Below are 21,924 nucleotides of genomic sequence, written 5' to 3' on the forward strand. Positions count from 1 at the left end.
TGAATAAAATGACAGAAATCACAATCAGTACAAACTAATAACTAAACAATAGTAGAATCAGTTCAGTTCAGTCACTCAGTCATGTCCAACTCTTTGTGACCCCATGGACTGCAGCACACCAGGCCTCCCTGTCCATCAACAACTCCTGGAGTTTACTCAAACTCATGTCCATTGAGTTGGTGATGCCGTCCAACCATCTCGTCCTCTGTCGTCCCCTTCTCCTCCTGCCTTCAATCTTTCCCAGCATCAGGGTCTTTTCCAATGAGTCAGTTCTTTGCATCAGGTGGCCAAAGTATTGCAGTTTCAGCTTCAGCATCAGTCCTTCCAATGAATATTCAGGACTGATTGGAAGGAATATTCATTGGAAGGAAGAAAAAGATAACTTTCATGAAACAGACAAATTCCTAGAAAGACAAAATTTACCAAAACTGACATGAAGAAGGAATAGAAAATCTAAATAAGACTATAAAGGTGAGCTAATAATTTTAAAACTCCCCACAAAGAGAAGCTCAAGCTCATTTAGTTTCACTGGTGAACTCTACCAAACATGTCAAAGGAATTAGCATGAATCCTTCACAAACTCTTTTAGAAAATAGATGAGAAATGGGCAATAGAAGGGGACTTCACCCTAACAAAGAGCATGTACACCTTTTCATTTTGTTGATTATTTTATTTGCTTTTTAGAAGTTTTTGAGTTTGATGTAGTCCCACTTTTCTATTTTTGGTCTTGTTGCCTGTGATTTTCATGCCAAATCCTAGAAATCATTGCCAACAATAATGTCAAAGAAGATTTTCCCTATCTTTTTCTTCTGAAGATTTTTATTTATTTATTTATTTTTATTTTTTTTTATTAGTTGGAGGCTAATTACTTTACAATATTGTAGTGGGTTTTGTCATACATTGACACGAATCAGCCATGGATTTACATGTGTTCCCCATCCCGACCCCCTCTCCTACCTCCCTCTCCACCCGATCCCTCTGGGTCTTCCCAGTGCACCAGGCCTGAGCACTTGTCTCATGCATCCAACCTGGGCTGGTGATCTGTTTCACCCTAGATAATATACATGTTTCAATGCTGTTCTCTTGAAACATTCCACCCTCGCCTTCTCCCACAGAGTCCGAAAGTCTGTTTTATACATCTGTGTCTCTTTTTCTGTTTTGCATATAGGGTTATCGTTACCATCTTTCTAAATTCCATATATATGTGTTAGTATACTGTAATGGTCTTTATCTTTCTGGCTTACTTCACTCTGTATAATGGGCTCCAGTTTCATCCATCTCATTAGAACTGATTCAAATGAATTCTTTTTAATGGCTGAGTAATATTCCATGGTGTATATGTACCACAGCTTCCTTATCCATTTGTCTGACTTCTGAAGATTTTTAAAGTCCCAAGTCTGTGTTTAAGTCTTACTTAGATGCAATATTATTTGTGCATTACAAAGAAGTCAATCCTGCCACTGGGACAATGTGTATAAGCACATAGACATTATGATACCTGAAATAATCTGATTACTGAAGGACAAATACAGCACAATTCCACTTATACAAGGTTTTAAAATAGCCAAAGTCATAAAAGAAGAGAGTAAAATGAAAGGTAGTTGTCAGGAGCTGAAGGGATAGGGCAAGTTGAAAATTATTTTCCAATGAGTATAAAGTTTTTTATTCAAGATGAATAAGGCCATATATATATATATATATACATATAGAGAGAGTTAGTTAGCAACATTGTATTGTGCATTTTATAATATGTTAAAGGGATGGATCTTATGTTGTGTTCATTTAAAAAGATGACAAAGCAACAGAAGGGAATTTCTGGAGATAGTCAGTATGGTTAGTTCCTTAGTGTAGTGATGGTATGGAAGTGTATGCATATGTACAATCTCCACAAGATGTGCAATTATGGAGTGTATCAACTATATCCCCTAATAAAGAGCAAATATAAAGAACATACAGAAATTCTCATCCTAAATGATGAACGGCTGATTTCTTCACCATAAATTCAGGAAAAATATAATGATGTCAACTACCACCATGTATATTCAACAATGTATTCAAAGTTTTAGTGAAGGTAACTAAGAGAAGGAAAATAAATAAAAGATGTATATATTGGAAAATGAAAAGCACAACTGTCTTTATCTATAGATGAAAAAATTTTGTATGTAGAAACTCCCAAGGATCCACTAAATAGCCATCAGAAGTAAGAAATGAGTTTACCAACTTTGCAGAATACTAAATAAATTGTAAAAGTCAACTGTATTTCTCTACACTAGCAACGTGTGTGCTGTGCTTAGTCACTCAGTCGTGTCCAACTCTTTGTGACTCCACAGACTGCAGCCCGCCAGGCTTCTCTGTCCATGGGGATTCTCCAGGCAAGAATGCTGGAGTGGGTTGCCATGCCCTCCTCCAAGGGATCTTCCCAATCCAGGGGTTGAACCCAGGCCTCCCACATTGCAGACAGATTCTTTACCATCTGAGCCACACTAGCAATAGACAATCCAAAAATAAATCTTAGTTTTTTTTCCATTTATTTTTATTAGTTGGAGGCTAATTACTTTACAACATTGCAGTGGTTTTTGTCATACATTGAAATGAATTAGCCATGGAGTTACATGTATTCCCCATCCCGGTCCCCCCTCCCACCTCCCTCTCCACCCCATCCCTCTGGGTCTTCCCAGTGCACCAGGCCCAAGCACCTGTCTCATGCATCCAACCTGGGCTGGTGATCTGTTTCACCCTAGATATAAAAATAAATAAATAAATAAATAAATCTTAAAAATCTATTTACAAGAGTATCACAGAGAATAAAATACACAGAAAAAATTAATAGATGAAGTCTGAAGATGGTACCACGAAGTGAGATTTTGGAGGTAAACTATTGTCTTCCACCATCATGGAAATCCTGTCCTTTCTGAATGGATGGTATTATGCTACCTATTTCCTGCTAGAACTCTTTGTATTTCTGTATAAAGATCTCCTGCTCCCATACCCAACAGCCAATCTAGTACTGGATGCGATGATGCTCTTCCTGTATCTTGGAACTGAAGTAATTTGACTACTCTTTGGTACAAAGGGAAGTCTCTGCCAATGGAAGATACCACATGATATTAATGTGGTCTTGACCTTCCTGTCCACCATGGTGGCGTCCTTATTACCTGCTGCTGTGGACCTCTGTGATCCTCCTGGAAGCCATCATGAACAGCATCTTGCTATTCTACTGTAGCTCAGAGCTTCCGCTTGAGGTGCTAACCCTGGCCATTTCCTCCAGTATAGACAGGACGTAAAGTGCAGAAATTTCAACCAGCAGCCCTCACAGGTTGAGACCACACATACATCTGATACTTCAGCCACAGCAGTGAGAAGTGGCAGGCCATGTTGGAAAAGGTTGCAGCTTTTCCTCGGCACAGAGAGCTGGGGAACAAACCCAGCATAAGGCTGTTGGGCACCGTCTTCTCAACCAGGACCATCAGCCCAGGAGACTCTTCTATACTCCAGAATAGGGAGGGGCAAGGCTGGTGCCTTCCTGGCCCTTCTCGGAACCAGCTCCGTTCTGACCTCAGGTTTTCCTCTTTGATCATCGTGGCAAGAGCATCTTGTGTGGACCTTTCAGGCTCCCTGGGCTTCCAGAAGGACCTGAGCCACAGGCTCCCTGTGTGTGCTGTGCCCCACATGTCCTGCAGGAGCATGGGGTGCCTCAGGAGGGTGTGCTCCCAGAGTGATGCAAAAGCCACTCATCGCATTTCTCAGAAACTGAGCTCCAGAGCTTTTTAAGTAACTCATAGTGTTATTTTTCTACTCTCCTCATGAAACAAACATTGTTTTATAATATGTATTTTCTGTTAACAAATTAATAGGAGTATAAGAATTGTCAACTATAAACCAAAAAAAAAAAAAAAAAACAGTGTTCTGAGAAAATGAAGATCTCTAATACATAAATGGAAAGATAGCTCTCAATCTTGTATCAGAAGGTTTAGTGTTGTCAATAAAGCACTGTTTCTCAAGTTGATCTATAGCTTCAGCACAATTTCTATCCAAATCTCAGCTGACTTTTTGAGGCAGAATTTGACTTTCATTGTCAATTATATCATTAATTGTCAATTTGTAATATCTTTGTTATGAATATTCATATGGATTCAAGGACACAGATTAGCCAAAACAATATTGGTAAAGAAAAACTTAGAGGAATTTCACTCTTCAATTTCAAAGATTACTGCAAAGCTATAATACAGTGTGATTCAGGCATTAGAACAGAATTTACCATAAAGGAATAAAATTGAGAGAACAGAAACAAATCCTAAAGTTATGGCCAACTGATATTTAACAAAGGGGACCAGAAAAATCAGTGGGAGAAAGGCAGTCTTCATAGATAATGCTTGGAGGAAAAGATACACATACACATAAAGTTTTAGGACCTCTATGATATACCATGGGGCTTTCTGGGTGGCTCAAATGGTAAAGAATCTACCTGCAGTGCGAGAGACTGGAATTCGATTCCTGGGTCAGAAGGATCCCCTGGAGAAGGGAATGGCTACCCACTCCAGTATTCTTGCCTGGAAAATCCCATGGACAGAGGAGGCTGATGGGCTATAGTCCATGGAGTCACAAAGAGTCAGATGTGACCATAAACAAACAAGTTTCAAAATGAATCCTGGACTTGAACATAAGAATTAAACTGTGAGAAAAAAGAAAAGAATTAAACTGTGAATTTCCAGAAGAAAATATAAGATTAAGTCTTCATGATTTTGGTTAGTCAGTGATTTCTTAAACATGGCATGAAAGACCAAATGATAAAAGAGATCAACATCAGAAAGATGGCAGAAGAGGATGTCCCAGCCTTCCTGTTCCATGGAAACACCAATTTCACAATGGCCCATGGATGAAATTTCCTTTTTAAGGTACCTGGAACCCAGGCAAGAGGTTTCATCAGCCTGGTGCAGCACAGAAATGAGTAAAAACTCATTTCAAAGGGAAATAGAAAAGCTTCACTTTCCTCCTGTCATTCTCTCAACAAAGCATGAGCAGCGCTGAGAAAAATCCCTTTGGCCTAAAAATTCTTTCATGGCAGAAAGAAAGAGAAAGCCTTTCTGTGGATTCTGACATCAGGCTCTGCCCATGGCCCTCACCGGGCAGCCCACCCAGGGTCCCCGACAGCTGGCCTGTCCAGAGTTTCTGGCCAAGGTGACTGGTGTGGAAATTTCCCTGCCAAAACCAGTCTGTAATGACTGGAAAGGGTGACTGCTTCTTCAAAAATGCAAGGTTATAAGAATCATGAAGACTTGGAGAAATATGAGACAACCAAAGAAACAAAATACAGCTCCAGGAACTGACCCTAAAGAAATGGATATCTATGAACTGCCTGACAAAGAATTTGAAATAATCATTTCAGAGAAGTTCAGGTAGCTCTTTAAGTTGCAAAGAAACAATGCTAAGCAGCAACACAAAAACATAAGAAAGTACAAGTCTCACTGGTAAAGGTAAATGTAAAGACAAATAATAATGTAACACTGGGATGGTGGTATGTAAATTACCTTTTAGCCTCGACTTAAAATTTAAATACAAAAAGTATTAAAAATTCATGACCATAAATTCTTTTATAAATATAGAATAAGAAAATGTAAATTCTGACACCAATAGCACATGCCCTGTGTGTTTGTGGCAAATAAATTCATAGAGTTCTTGCATACAATTGAAGTTAGTTGCTATCAGTTTATAAAACAAACTGTCCAAACTAGAAAAAGTTTTAAGCAAGAATTATGGTAACAAGAAAGGAAAACCTGACAATTGATACAAAAAGATAAAGAGGAAAGTATCAAAGTACATTACCACCTATGCAAAAAGACCTTTTCATTGATACGCTACAGCTCACTTCATTGATTTGATCTCATTGAAAGCCTTCAACAGCATAAAGGGGAAAAACTAGAGTTCATATCCACATTTGTTTAGTGGAGACAGACTGCACCTAGACCATATGAGAAACTTCTATTAGGCAAGGCCACTCTGAAAATTGAGGCCTCCTCAAAAGGCTTCCCAAGAAAGATGCCCCAGAAAGATGCTGCCTTCATCCTAAAGACATATTCTACTAAATCAGTGGAATCAGATCTGCCCCAACCTTTGGTGAGACAAGGAAATACAGGACATAGAAGAATTCTGTAGCATGGGGTAAGCTTTATCTAAGAATTATCAGGCTCCTGATGTACAAACAGGGAGTGAGGTATTCCAACTTAAACAGAAAACAGAATAAACTTCTGATGAACCCACTTTCTTATTCAGCTACTGCCTTATTCTCTGATTTCTTTCATGAAAAAAATTCTTTCTCATTTTCTTCTCATCTATTTATATTTTTAACATTCCTATAATACATTCAATTACTCAGTTCCAGGAGGACTTCCCTATAGCTCAGATGGTAAAGAATCTGCCTGTAATGCAGGAGATCTGGGTTCGATCCCTGGGTCAGGAAGTTCCCCTGGAAAAGGAAATGGCCACCCACTCCAGTATTCTTGCCTAGGAATCCCATGGACAGAAGAGCCTGGTGGGCTACAGTCCATGGGGTCCCAAAGAGTCAGACATGACTAAGTGACTAACACACATACAAAATGCATTCCATAGAGCAGTTCCCCTGGGTTCCCTTATCATACCACTCTCCCCTCAGGTGCCCCTTCCCAATAAAGTCTCTTGCTTTCTCAGTTTGTGTGTCTCCTTAGACAATTCATTTCCAAGTGTTAGATAAGAGCCTACTTTCAGGCCTTGGAAAAGGTGTTCCCCTTCCTACAACAAATGATGACTCTGATGGGGACTCTTCTTTGCTGCAACTGACATCCTAACGACTTGGGGTACTCAACAATGGGCTTGCCTGCTGATAGACCAGGCCCAGTGGATGCAACTGGGATCCTTTTGTCCTTGGTCTCCTCCTAATGCAGACGACTCCCCAGAGTGCCCTGACTGGGTAAGGAGCAAGAGGCTTTATTGATCTCTCTCCGCTTCCTTCTCTCTTTCATCTTCTTAATCCTTCCTATCCTACCATTTTTTCTAGTGCCCCGGTCCTGGACCCAGGAGTCTGGTCAAAGGGCCTCAGTCTGAGATGAAGGTCAGAGCCTGATCACCTTCAGTTGGCAGAGAACTCAAATTCTGATTCTGTTCTGGTCTGGTCTGGTTTCTGGTTTAGCCAAATTCCAGTCCTCCCTTCCCTGGAAGCCCAGTGTAAAGTCTCATAATTTCCTGGGTGTCAGAAGGTGGCAGGAGACATCTGTAAGGCCACCCCTTTTGGCTCCCTCCCCCAGGAGATCCCCCAAAGAAAGAAATGGCAAACCATTCCAGTATTCTTGCCTGGAGAATTCCATGGACATAGGAGCCTGGCAAACTACAGTCCATGGGTTTGCAAAGAGTAGGACATGGCTGAGCTACTGAGCACACACACATACACATAATACATTCAGCCCCACCAAGTTTCTTAAAATCCTAATGTTTTCTGTATTTTCACTTCCAAATGTTTATTTGTGTGTTCGTTGCTCAGTCATGTTTGATTCTTTTGCGACACCGTGGACTGTAGCCCGCCAAACTACTCTGTTCATGGGATTCTCCTGGCAAAAATACTGGAGTGGGTTGCCATTCCCTTCTCCAGGGTATCTTCCCAACCTAGGAGTCGAGCCTGGGTCTCCCACCTTCCAGGCAGATTCTTTACTGTCTGAGCCACCTTCTTCAAGTGACATTCAAAATCTGACTGCCCTTAACGACCTGAACTATTACTTACCAAGTCTAAATCACTCTCATTTTTCATCTGGACTATTCTCCCTTCTCCAATTCACACATAATTTTTCAATGAAGTCTTTTACAATTTTTCATGTGATGCCAGATCTCAGCTCAAATATCTCTTGTGGCTTCCATCTCATGCAGAATGAAAGTCAACACTCTTACGTTCAATATTAGATCTAGCCTCCTCTGTCTCTTTACCTCTCTAACCTTATCTAACTTTTTATAGCCTCTTTGCAACCCCATGGCCTGCAGCATGTCAGGCTTCCCTGTCCTTTGCTATCTTCAAAGAAAAGTATATAAAATGTGTGTGTATATATATATATATTTAAATTATTATTAAAAAACTGTTATTAACTACTATCAAAGTTACAAACTGTAACACACTATTAACTAAGAATACGCATATTTGCCCCTCCAGAATAATATTTTATTAGAAACCACCCTCTAGATATTTGTAGTAATTACTTTCATACACATCTCTTTATTATTGTTCATGGTTTCTTTATTAGATAAAATTCACACATAGTCACATGTATGAATTCTATGTTCAAAAGTCAATGTATTTGATGAGATTGGGCACGTACAGGATTGTATGGAATAAACAAAAAATTCAGTGTATTTGGTAAATTCATATGTCAGTATAAGCCACAGTTCTATAAACAGGCAGATTAATTCCATCTGCCTAGAAAGACCTTTTGTGTTCATTCTTTAGTCAGAATTGTCCCCTAGTCCTCATCTCTCCTCCACTATATATTTCACTAGATATCACTTTTGCTTATTCTAGAACATCACATAAATATAATTATAGACTAATTATTTTTTTGCATTTGGCTTTTGCATGGTTTAGTGTATATGAAAGTCATGCCTGCTTTTCTTTGTATCACTATTGTATTCCTGTTTACTGCTAAGTAATGTTACATAGTACAGATGGAAAAAATATTTGCAAACCATAGTGCAATGTGCTTCTGCATCATACATTAAACAGACCTCCAGAAAGGTGATAAAGCCTGTTTGATCATAAACATCAGTGTCCTTTTTTCTTTTTCTTCCAATGTCAGCAACCCTTTAGAAGATTAACTTTTGTTTTCCTAATTCTGTAAGGGATCACAGAGACCTGCTGCTCACTTCAAATGTACAGATCTGAACTAGGTACCTTTTGTGAACTGCATAAAACGTCTGTGTCATTTTCATGTATGATCCTTTGTCTCAAAAGTGTATAGGACTGTGCCTTTGACTTCTAACAAGTGAAACAGCTATCAGCCTTCTAAAGACTGTCTCTGAGATTATAATCCTCTATTTGGCTCAAATAAAATTCTTTATTTGTCCTCTGACTTAATCACTGTTGATTTTTAGTTAATAGCTATCATCAAGAAGACATGCGATAGTAAGTGCTGGTGAGAATGTGGACAAGGGCGAACTTTTGTACACTACCAGTGGCAATGTAAATTAATACAGTCACTATGGAAAACAGCATGGAGTTTCCTCTGAAAATTAAAAATAGAATTGCCATATGATCCAGTAATCTTGCTTTTGGCATATATCCAAAGGAAATGAAAAGAGGAAATTAAAAAGATAGCTATACTCCCATGTTTACTGAAGCACTATTTGCAGTCTTCAGGATATGGAAACAATCTAAATGTCAACCGCTTGGTGATGGATAACCTAGTGGTGTGTGTGTGTGTATATATACGTTGCATACGTCTAATATATATGACGAAATATTGTTTACCCACGAGGAAAGGAAATCTTACTGTTTGTGGCGATAGGACCTTGAAAACACTGTGCTAAATGAGATGTCAGAGAATGACACATTCTGTGTATAACATGTCAGATCTAAACCCGGCAAACTTATGGAAACAGAGTAAAATGGTGGTTATTGGGGCTGGGAGATGGTGGAATTAGTGAAAATTTTAATGGTATAAACTTGCAACTAGTAGATAAATAAGTTCTGCAGGTGTAAGGCACAGTTAGTGATTTTCATAGTCCGCAATTGGTGTTTGTGCGCATGCTCAGAGGGGTCCGACTCTTTGTGACCCCATGGACTGTACCCTGCCAGGTTCCTCTGTACGTGGGATTTCCCAGGCAAGAATACTGGAGTGGGTTGCTATTTCCTTCTCCAGGGGATCTTCCCGACCCAGGGATCAAATCGGCATCTCTTGGATCTCCTGCATTGGCAGGTGGGTTCTTTACCACTGAGCCACCCGTCCATAATACTACATTATAAATTTCAAACTTAGTAACAGACCAGATCACCACAGAAAGGAAATGATAATTCTGTGACATGAATAAAGTGTTACCTAACACTATGTTGGTGATCATATTGCAATATACAATGTACCAAATTAACACATAGTATATCTTAATGTTATGAATTTTGTCTATTATATCTCAGTTATGAAAAAACAAATACTAAAACTAAAAACTATCTAGATGGCTTTCATCAGGTGATGGGTTAAACTAACATTTGTATCTACATTTCATGTACTCAGCAGCAGAAAGAAATAAGCTATTGATAGCAACTTTAATGAATATCTGTATAATTTTGATTAGCATAAAAGCCAACTTCAAAATATTACATACAATATTATTAATTGGTTAAAAATAAAATTTTCAGCTTCATGAGATAAAATAAGAGATATGTCTTATGTTAACATTGTGTAAGTTTAAGATGTACAGCATAATAATTAAATATATGTATGTACTGTGAAATAGTTAATAAAACAACCTTAGTTACCACCTCACATAGATACAACACCTCACATAGTTACAATTTTTGTGATGAGAACTATATATATAAAGCACATATTCTTTATCCATACATTGACAGAACGCTAGACTGTTTCCATGTCTTGAGTATTGTAAATAGTGCTCTAATGTACATTGGAGATGAGATGCAGATATCTCTTTAAGATGGTGACTTCACTTCTTTCGATTTTGTATCCAGAAGTAGGAATGCTAAATCTTATGATAGTTTTATTATTAGTATTTAGAGGACTTTCCATATTGCTTTCTACAGTGGTTGTTCCAGTTTGCTTTGCCACCAGCAGTCTCCATGCCTTTCATTTTGTCCTCATGCTTACCAGCACTTATTATCTCTTATTCTTTATATGATTATATGATAATTGTTTTAACAGATGTGAGGTAGGTATCTCATTGTAGTTTGGGTTCACATTTCCCTGTTAATTAGTGATATTAAATGCTTTCATTTATCTGTTTGCCTTTGAATATCTCCCTTGGAGAAATGTCTATTCACATGCTTTGTTTATATTGGTAGGATTTTTCTTTTTGCTATTAAATTATGTGTGTTTCTTAAGTATTTTGGATGTTAATTTCTTATCACATGTATAAATTTGAAATATTTTCTGTCATTCCACAGCTTCTATTTAATTTATGGATCATTTCTTTAATGTGTAGTAGCTTTCTAATTTGATATGGTCCCATTTGTTTAGTTTTGCTTATGTAGCTTGTAGTTCGGTATCATCAGTAAACTCATTGCCAAGACCAACGTCAAAATGCTTCCCTCCTATGTCTTCTTCTAGGAGTCAGGTTGTATGTTTAAGTTCTTAACCCATTTTGGGTATTATTTTTTGTTAAGTGCTGTAAGAGAGAGGTCCAGTTTCTTTCTTTCACACATGAATATCCAGTTTTCCAGCATCATTTACTGAAGAGACTATGCTGTCTCCAATAAGTATTCTTGGCTCCTTTATCAAATATTGCATGCATGCTAAGTCGCTTCAGCTGTGTCTGGCTCTTTGCGACTCTACAGACTGTAGCCAACCAGGCTTCTCTGTCCATGGGATTCCCCAGGCAAGAGTAGTGGAATGGGTTGCCATGCCCTCCTCCAAGGGATCTTACTGACCCAGGGGTCAAATCCTCATCTCTTACGTCTCCTGCTTGCAGTTCAGGGTTCAATCCCTGGGTTGGGAATGTCCCCTGGGAGGAGGAAATGGCAACCCACTCCAGTATTCTGCCTGGGGAATTCTATGGACAGAGGAGCCTGGTTGGCTATAGTCCATGGGGTCACAAAGAGTCAGACATGACTGAGCAACTAACACTTGTCAAGTGTTAGTTGATTCTATATGTAAATGATTTATTTCTGGGCTCTATATTGTATTGCCAGGAGTGTCACAGCCTGAGACGAGCTCCCCTGAGGAGACTCATGGCCCCCCTGGGACTGTGCCCTCACGGAGGACCTGGAAACCTGAGCAGCTTGGATCTGGGAAGTACAGCAGGCATATGGCCCAGCTGGGTATAAAAATAAATTATTGTATAATGAAGCATAATGAGTCTTCCCAGTGCACCAGGCCCCTGGTGCACTGGGAAGACCCAGAGGGATCGGGTGGAGAGGGAGGTGGGAGGGGGGACTGGGATGGGGAATACATGTAAATCCATGGCTAATTCATTTCAATGTATGACAAAAACTACTGTAATGATGTAAAGTAATTAGCCTCCAACTAATAAAAATAAATGGAAAAAAAAAGTTTTAAAAAAAAGCATAATGAGAAAGACTATATACAGCCGAATCACTCTGCTGTATAACAGAAATTAACACCACATTGCAAATCAACTACACTTCAACCAATTTTTAAAAATCTGCATTCTATCATGACAGAGCACACAGTCTGCATACAGAAAAGAATCAGTTGAATGTCCATCAGCCTCGGCAAATCCTGTTAGCTACCTGGCTCCAGGCAGCCTTGCAGTGACAGTGCAGTGACAGTTTTGTTCGCCACTAAAGAGGAATCAGCAGGAGGCCAAGGAATTGATATTTCATTGTCTAAAAAGTGATCCATTGAAGACAAGTCACCAAACAGTGTTCGTCAACCTCAGGAAATGACATTTTTTAATGGGGAAGGAGACAAAAATCATTGCTGGCTAAATTGGCAGGCTTGGTTCTCTAAGGTGGGGACTCATATTTGAAAATCCAATCAATCTTGCCTTAAATAATAAAGTGATCCAAAAAAAGCAGAAAGAAAATTTTTAAAAATCTGATCATAATATTATGGGAACTCTTTTTTAAGTTAAAGCCACTTTTCTGATGCTGCTTTCAAATTTTTTTTCTTTGTGTTTGACTTCTGACAGTTTAATAATATGAGTCTCAGTGTAAATGCCTTTCAGGTTTAATTTATTTGGGGTCTGGGTCCCATGAATCTGATGTTTATTTATTTTCCCATGCTTGGGGATTTTTAAGACATTTTTTCTTGAGATTAATTTTTGTCCATTTCTCTTTCCTTTCTTGGATTTTCATAAGCATGTATTGTTTTCTTTATGTTGTCCCATAAGTCTCACGGCTTCTCTTCACTCTTCTTCATTCTTGTTTGCTTTTTTCTCCTCTGACTGAATAATTTCAAATGACCCATCTCCTGGTTCACTGAATCTTTCTTCTGCAATGTTTAGTCTTTTATAGAAGTTCTCTATTGAATTCTTTAGTTCAGTCATATTCTTTAGCTCTAAGATATCTGTTTTTTTTATTTTGGGGATATTCTCACTTCTATATTGAATTTTTCATTTTGTTCATTCACTGTTTTTGTAATTCAGTTAACTGTCTGTGTATATGTTATTGTAGTTCATTGAAATTTTTAAAAAGGATTATTCTTAATTCCTTGTCAAACAGTTAATAGATCTCCATTTCTTTTAGGTCAGTTCCTGGAGCTTTAATTCCTTTGGTGGCTTATTTATTTTTTTTCCCATTTATTTTTATTAGTTGGAGGCTAATTACTTTACAACATTGCAGTGGTTTTTGTCATACATTGAAATGAATTAGCCATGGATTTACATGTATTCCCCATCCCGGTCCCCCCTCCCACCTCCCTCTCCACCCCATCCCTCTGGGTCTTCCCAGTGCACCAGGCCCGAGCACTTGTCTCATGCATCCAACCTGGGCTGGTGATCTGTTTCACCCTAGATATACATGTTTCGATGCTGTTCTCTTGAAACATCCCACCCTCGCCTTCTCCCACAGAGTCCACAAGTCTGTTCTATACATCTGAGTCTCTTTTTCTTTTTTTGCTGATTCCTTGTATTGGCATCTTTGCTCTAAGCAAACAGTCTCCTCTTCTAGACTTTAAAGGTCAGGTCACTTTACAACCTTCCTTGTTGTGTGGGGCTTCAGGCTGTGTTCTACACTTGGGTGAGGTTTTGGAAGAGGCATGAATAAGGGTGCAGACTATGTTCAGTGATCAGGCAGCGTCATAGGTTGGGTTGTGATATGAGGTGAGGCCGTTTTCTAGGCTGTGCAGATAGGTAGTACCATAATTGGGCTCTGAGGGCCACTGTTCAAGGTGCTTAGTTGTATGGGCTCAGAGATTATTCTTAAAAGTAGAGCAGAACTTCTGGCTTGACTTCCTGTCCACAGATGGGTACTGTGGCTGCCTGGGTTGTCTGGGCAGGGTTCCTCATTGGGTGGAAATGGAAACTATACCCAAAAGTTAGGCAAACTTGTGAATTTGCTTCCCTGCTCAGGCAGGGCCATAAGCCAGCACCATGCCTAGTATGGCTTGTAGGCTGGAAATCCAAATAAGGTAGAATTTCCAACTGAACTCTTTGGCCACCAGCTCGGTTCTGCAGAAGAACAGAATCACTAACTAGGCTCTCTACTTGGATTCTGTGACAAGCAGAAATGCAGCCCACCAAAACTTGAGTGCTGGTTACTGTGAGCTCTGCCCACTTCTTCATCTCAATTTGATTCCCAGTGATTGAACCTGGGAATTCCCCTAGTGATTCCCACAAGGCCAGATCTGAGTGGGCCTCCTGGGAAGCGTCTCATAATTCTATGGCAGATGAATGATCACTTGGATCCTCTTTTTATCACTGGAGAAACTGTAAGCTCAAGGGGGCCCTCTTGGTGTGGTGCTGTGTTGGGCTGGGGGAGGAGTAATGTGGTCAGAGTGTAGTCACTCCTCTTGTCCTTCTTAAGTATTTTTCTCTATCTTTGTCCTTCAGAGATTGCTTCATCCTTGTCCTCAAGTTCTGGAATTTTCACAGCAATGACTTGTCTGAGGATAGTTGCTAGCTAATCTTCTATAGGGAAGGACTCAGATAGGAACGACCTATATCACAATCCTGATGGCTTCACTTCCCCATATTTTTCTTTGTATATAACAATATTTTAATGACAGATTTTTAAAGTGGAAAACATATTAGTAGTTGCCAAAGATAGCAAAGGGAAAGACAGGAGCAGGTGCAAGGTGAGGGTATTTATATACTCAAGAGGGATATATACATATATGTGCAAGAGGTATATCAGTGGAGACGGATCTCTAGTATCTTGACTGTGGTGGTGGATGCACAAAACCAAACAGGTGATAAACTATATGGTACCAAGTACCTCCCCCCCATACACATATAAAAATGAACAGGTAAAACTGACTGGGGAAGTCTGAATAAGGTTAGTGCATTGTATCACTATCAATAAATTAGTACTAATATACTATAATTTTGCAAATATTTCTATCAGGGGAAAATGGGTACTGTGCAGACAATTTCTCATTACACTATTTCTTGCTGCTGTATGTGGCTCTACAGTTATCTCAATAAACATTTTAATAAAGTATATAAAGAATTGGAAAGTTATAGCTTGCAAACTCTAAATGTAAGAAACTTGGATGACTATATGAAAATGAGAAAATATACACTTGAAATCAAAGAATATTACCAGAGATAACTAGGCCAGTTTCATAGTGATAAAAGGATCGGTTCATCAGTATTCTGAACAATTGCACATAAATTATACTTAATACATTATGTAAAGTGTTAGTTGCTCAGCTGTGTCTGACTCTGTGACCCCACGGACTGTAGCCTGCCAGACTCCTCTGTCCGTGGATTTCTCTAGGCAAGAATGTTGGAGTTGGTTGCCATTCCCTGCTCCAGGGCATATTCCCAACCCAGGGATTGAGCCAGGTCTCCTGCATTGCAGGCAGATTCTTTCTGTCTGAGCCACCAGGAAGTCCATATATTATGTAAACCAATAATATGTTATGTAAATCAATAAATAAATCCAAGAAAATAAACTCACATGAGTTTACTACTGCCTTTCCCCTGTACCTATATTTCAAGGAACTTAAAATTATTGTGAGTTTTTGGTGTAAGTTAAACTGAAGCACGATATCAGCTACTGAAAGCTAGTAGGGTTGTGTTTTGTTAATTATTTTAATAAAATTCAGTATTAAACAAGAAAACATTTGTTTCCTGTTCTTTCCACAGAAAAATCATAAAGCAATTTAATTCCGTGTCTCTCAAATTCCATTTTATAGAAATACTGAAGACTGTGTAGCAGGCTTATCTTAGACTATTTAGAGACCATGTTCATGTCAAAGTCCAATGCTGATTTTACATAACCCCTGAGAACAAACACATTCAGAGAGTAAACGTTTAAACAGATTTCATTGTCAACAATGGGAAGTATTTTGGTAAATAATTATCTCTATTACTTTACTTTAAAAAAAGAAGAGTATTATATCCTGGTTACAAAAGGGCTGGGAAAACTGCTCTGTTCCAAGTAAGGTGACTAGACTCATTAATGAGAAACTGGTGCGAGGTCACATAGACAGCTTGAATTAATGTAAGGAAACTTTTTGTGCCTCTGAACTTGTCTCTGTAAAGTCATTGTATCTTCTCTTGAATATCACCTTTTCACAGTGGCCTTTGAGAAGCTCCAGGATGAAATTGGTGGCCTGGGGCAGTTCCAGATGCTTCAGATGCTTTTAGCCTTGCCTTCTTTCATGATGATAGCATGCCATATACTGCTGGAGAACTTCACTGCAGCTGTTCCAGGGCATCGCTGCTGGGTCCACATCCTCAGTAATGACACTGTCTCTGATAATGACACTGGGACCCTCAGGCTTGATGTCCTCCTGAGAATTTCCATCCCCTTGGATTCTTACTTGAAGCCAGAGAAATGTCATCACTTCCTCCACCCACAGTGACAGCTCCTTCACTTCAATGGGCTCTTTCCCAACGTGAGTGACATGAACACAGGGCTCGGGGCTTCTTCTCCACCATCATGACTGAGGTAAAGCCTCATTTACAATTGTGAGTACATGGTCTGGGTGTTTAGAATAACATAGCATAAACACTGTTCACGTGCTTAGTGTAACCACCTGTCTTTCATTCTTTCAACAATCATGATTGCTTACCTTTTTAAAAGCCAAGCACTTATAATTGAGGACAGTGAAATCAACAGACTGGATATGAATTCTAATATCACAAAGCTTTACCTTTAGTATAAAGATTGGTGACTAGACAAGTAATTAGTTGATACAACTTGTGAAAAATTATTCTTGGTCACTTGTTCTCAATCTAGTTGCAAATTGGAAATATTATTTTTAATAAGAACATATTTCAATACCCTGGTTACTTGTCAGAGAAACAGACTGGAGTATATTTCACTCTAGATGTGAAATCTAGTCTTCAATATTTTTTAAAAAACTCAGTGTTTCCAATGTGTGGCAAAGATTGAGGACCGCTGGGGTATGTAGTGCTAAGTGAATATAAAGACTGATCCTGTTATAACCTGGAAGACTTGGTTGAGAAATTCTAGAAAAGCCGTGCTTAAACTGAGACTTGAATGATATAGATGAATAAACATAGTTAAAAAAAAACAGAATGCATTCATGAAGGGCACATTGAGGGATTATGAGATGCTGTGAAACTCCTTTGTGCTGATTTTCTTTTCCAGTGGGACTTTGTATGGGATCATCAGTTACAGAAATCAGTGGTTCAGTCCCTAGTCATGGCCGGAATGCTGGGGGGCGGGGCATCATATATAGCCATCTCTCAGACAGGTGAGTGTCTCCACATCTCTGCTGCCCTTCCTCTGGGGTGGGTTGCCTTGGTTCCCAGGGAGCTATGGATGGAAATGCAGAATTCAACTCATTGTGATGAATGACATTTTGTTGCCACAGAGCTCTGTGTACTGGACACAGAAATATCATCTCCACAAGATCTGGGGGATATTTCAGAACAGTATTTAGAGGGTAAGTATCATAATACTTCATCCAGAAATATGAGGAAGAGTTATCTACAGGAACAGAAAGGAAGGTGCTTCAAGACAGAGGTCCAACTTCTTTAAAAACACAGAGAGAACAGCAGTGCTGGCCTTTGCCATGATTTCTGTGTTAAGTCCCTACTGGACTCAGTGAGCTAATTGCTGATGGGTTCCCACACTGGTCATCATGTCTTGGTCAATCCACCATAACTGGTAGGCATTTCTATAAAACTTGGTGCATAGTTAGGTAATACTGGAACTGTAAAATAATTGTGGTTGTAACCTGGATGTTTATCTTGCTTTTAAAAGCCTCATATTAAGTATTCTTGCAACCATATATTACCTTAGTATAAGGTAATTAATCTATAGACCTCAGGAGTCACAATTTGTGGTGTGAGAAGTTTGGGTTATCCTGGGCCAGCAGTGTCCATCCTGAGGTAAGAGACAACAGTGGCAGACAGATACTCAAGTCTTTCACAGGAGAATTGAGAGGCTTAAAGTATCCCTTACCATCCATAAGCATAATGTCATTTTATCTTTCACCTGAAAATTGTGCAGTTTGTATGCAATTACGCCAAATGTAATTCATAAAAGAGTTGACCATTATTCTGACCAAAGCCTTTATGATTATTCACAATAAAGTGCTTTTTGATGCTACTGTGAGTGGAATTGTTCTCTTTAATACTTTTTTCACATATTTCATTCTTGGTGTATAGAAATGCAATTGATTTCTGTATGTTGATTTTGCATCCTATGACTTCACTGAATTTGTAGACTAGTTCTAACAAATTTTCTGTTGAGTCTTTAGAATTGTCTGTGTATAGGATGATAGCATCTACAAACAGAACTTAATTCTTCCTTTCCAACTTCTATGCCTTTTTCTTGTGTCCTTTCTCTGATTACAACTTACAATATTATGTTAAATGTGACCTGTGAGTGGGCACCCTTGTTTTTTCCTAAGCTTACAGGAAAATCTTTCAACCTGTCAGCGTTGAGTATGATATTAGCTGAGGATTTGTCATGTATGGCCTTTATTATGTTGAAGTACATTTCTTCTATACCCGATTAATTATTTTTATCACTGAAGGATGTTGGATTTTGTCTGCATCTCTTGAGATGATCATACTAATTTACCTTTCACTCCATTATGTGATTTTTCACATTTGTTGATTTGCATATCTTGAGTGATCCTTACATTCTAGGGGTGAATTCCACCTGATCATGTTTTATGATCCTTTTAGTGTGCTATTGAATTTGGTTTACTAATATTTTGTTGAGAATGTTTTGCATCTGTATTCAGCAGAGATGTTGGTCTGCAGTTTTCTTGGAGTGTCCTTATCTGACTTTGGAATCAGAAGAGTGGTGGATTTCTAAAATCAGTTTGAGAGTGTTTCCTCCTCTTCAAATTTTGTGGAAGTGTTTGAGAAGAACTGGTTTAATTCATCTTTAAATGTTTGGCAGAATTCACCTGTGAAACCTCTTGTCCAGGTTTTGCATTGTTTTTCTTTTTGTGTGTGAGAAACAGTGGTTTTTATTACTGATTTAATCTCCTTAGTCATTATTGGTCTGTTCAGATTTTTCCATTTCTTTATGATTCAGTCTTGGTAGATTGTATGTGTCTAGGAACTTATCCATTTCTTCTAGGTTAACCACTTTTTATTAAAGGTTTTATTTATTTTATTAAAACACAGAAATATTTGAGTAGTACCTTACAACCCTGTGTCTCCTCTTTCATTTTTAATTTTTTATTTGAGTCTTCTCTCTCACTTTCTTAATCTGGCTAAACATTTTTGAAAACAAAATAATGAGGTCCACCAATATGATTGTACCGTTGTCTCTTTCTCCTTTCACATATGTTCAGTTCAGTTCAGTCACTCAGTCATGTCCGACTCTTTGCAACCCCATGAATCGCAGCACACCAGACCTCCCTGTCCATCATCAACTCCCGGAGTTTACCCAAATGCATGTCCATTGAGTCGGTGATGCCATCCAGCCATCTCATCCTCTGTCGCCCCCTTCTCCTCCTGCCCCCAATCCCTCCCAGCATCAGGGTCTTTTTCTAGTGAGTCAACTCTTCACATAAGGTGGCCAAAGTATTGGAGTTTCAACTTCAGCACCAGTCCTTCCAATGAACACCCAGGACTGATCTCCTTTAAGATGGACTGGTTGGATCTCCTTGCAGTCCAAGGGACTATCAAAGTCTTCTCCAACACCACAGTTCAAAAGCATCAATTCTTCGGTGCTCAGCTTTCTTCACAGTCCAACTCTCACATCCATACATGACCACTGGAAAAACCATAGTCTTGACTAGACGGACCTTTGCTGGCAAAGAAATATCTCTGCTTTTTATTTATTTTATTTTAATTTTTTTGTGTGAGATTTATCCCTGTTTATTTTTATTTTTATTTCCATTTATTTTTATTAGTTGGAGGCTAATTACTTTACAATATTGTAGTGGTTTTTGTCATACATTGACATGAATCAGCCATGGATTTACATGTATTCCCCATCCCAATCCCCCCTCCCACCTCCCTCTCCTCTGGGTCTTCCCAGTGCACCAGGCCCGAGCACTTGTCTCGTGCATCCGGCCTGGGCTGGTGATCTGTTTCACCCTAGATAATGTGTCTGCTTTTTAATATACTACCTAGGTTGGTCATAACTTTCCTTCCAAGGAGTAAGCATCTTTTAATTTCATGGCTGCAGTCACCATCTGCAGTGATTTTGGAGCCCCCAGAAATAAAGTCTGACACTGTTTCCACTGTTTCCCCATCTATTTCCCATGAAGTGATGGGACCAGATGCCATGACCAGATGCCATGATCTTAGTTAGTATTTGCTTAATATATTGAGGTGCTCTGGTGTTAGCTGCATAATTATTTATTACTGATATATCATCTTGATAAATGGTTCCTTTATCATTATGTAATGCACCTTTTTGTGTCTTCTTACCATTTTTGGTTGGAGTCTATTTTGTCTGATGTAAGTATCAGACAAAAATATTCTCATTTAATTGTACTCTGCATAGAGTATCCTTTCCTGTCCCATCACTTTGAGCCTATATATGTCTTTAAAGCTGAAGTGAGCCTCTTGTAAGGAGAATATAGTTCAGTCCTTTTCTAAAAAATCCATTTAGTGACTCTCTCTTTTGATTGGAAAATTAAACCCATTTGCTTTTAATTGTTAATAAGCTGGCTTCCCTGGTGGCTCAGTGATAAAGAATCCACCTGCCAATGCAGAAGATACAAGAAACATGGGTTTGATCCTTGGGTCGGGAAGATCCCCTGGAGTAGGAAGTGGCGACCCACTCCAGTATTCTTGCCTGGAGAATTCCATGGACAGAGGAGCCTGACAGGCTACAGACCATGGGGTCACAAAGAGTTGGATGTAACTGGGGACAATAACAAGCAACAATGCTGAAAATGTTGCTTTTTCTCTTTCATCTTCGATATTAAAATGGCTACACAAAAATTCACCAACTTCGATAAGTTTTTTAAATGCACTGATATGGCAGGTGTCAAAACAAGGTAACAAAATTATTTTAAATGAAGTTAAAGACAACCGAACACTACTAGAGCCATCTTATGGGGGAAAAAATGAATGACCCTTTGACCAACACAGCATGAACACCAATTCTTCTTGAAGTTTTCCATGAAACAGAAGAGGAGGAAAGCTCCCTAACTCACTCTATGGGACCAATGCTGCTCTGATATCAAAGCCAGATAATGACATCACAAGCAAGCAACAGAGCAACACCCCTTATGAATGCAAAATCTACAACAAAATGCTAGCAGTCTGAATCCAACTGCATATTTAAAAAAGTATATACCATGAACAAATCAGATTTATCCCAAGAATGCAAAGGTAGTTCATCATAAGAAAATCAATCAGTGCAATGTAGCACTTTAATAGAATAAAGAAAGCATAATTTCAGTTGGTAACATTCAGCATTTTATCAAACCTAACACTCTTTCATGATAAAAATAAGACTATTAAGAATAAAAGGGAACCCAACAGGTTAAAGGATATTTAAGAAAAAAATTACAACTAACATTATACTCAGTGGTGAAAGGAAAACTTTCACACTAACTTCAGGAGCAAGTCAAGGACGTCTGCTTTCACTGTTGCTAATCAACATTGTACTGAAGAATCTAATTAGACTAATTAGATAAGAAAGAGGAATAAAATTTATCC

General features: G+C 38.8%; 2 pseudogenes; both read left to right on the plus strand.

The window, feature by feature from the left end:
- Window positions 1-1,277: 1,277 nt before the first annotated feature.
- LOC139031747 (transmembrane protein 216 pseudogene) lies at window positions 1,278-3,880 on the plus strand (annotated as a pseudogene).
- Window positions 3,881-5,112: 1,232 nt separating this feature from the next.
- Window positions 5,113-21,924, plus strand: part of LOC110124676 (solute carrier family 22 member 10-like) — a 37,304-nt pseudogene continuing 20,492 nt past the window's right edge.

The sequence above is a fragment of the Odocoileus virginianus genome, chromosome 28 (genome assembly GCF_023699985.2).
Source record: "Odocoileus virginianus isolate 20LAN1187 ecotype Illinois chromosome 28, Ovbor_1.2, whole genome shotgun sequence".
Classification (NCBI taxonomy): domain Eukaryota; kingdom Metazoa; phylum Chordata; class Mammalia; order Artiodactyla; family Cervidae; genus Odocoileus; species Odocoileus virginianus.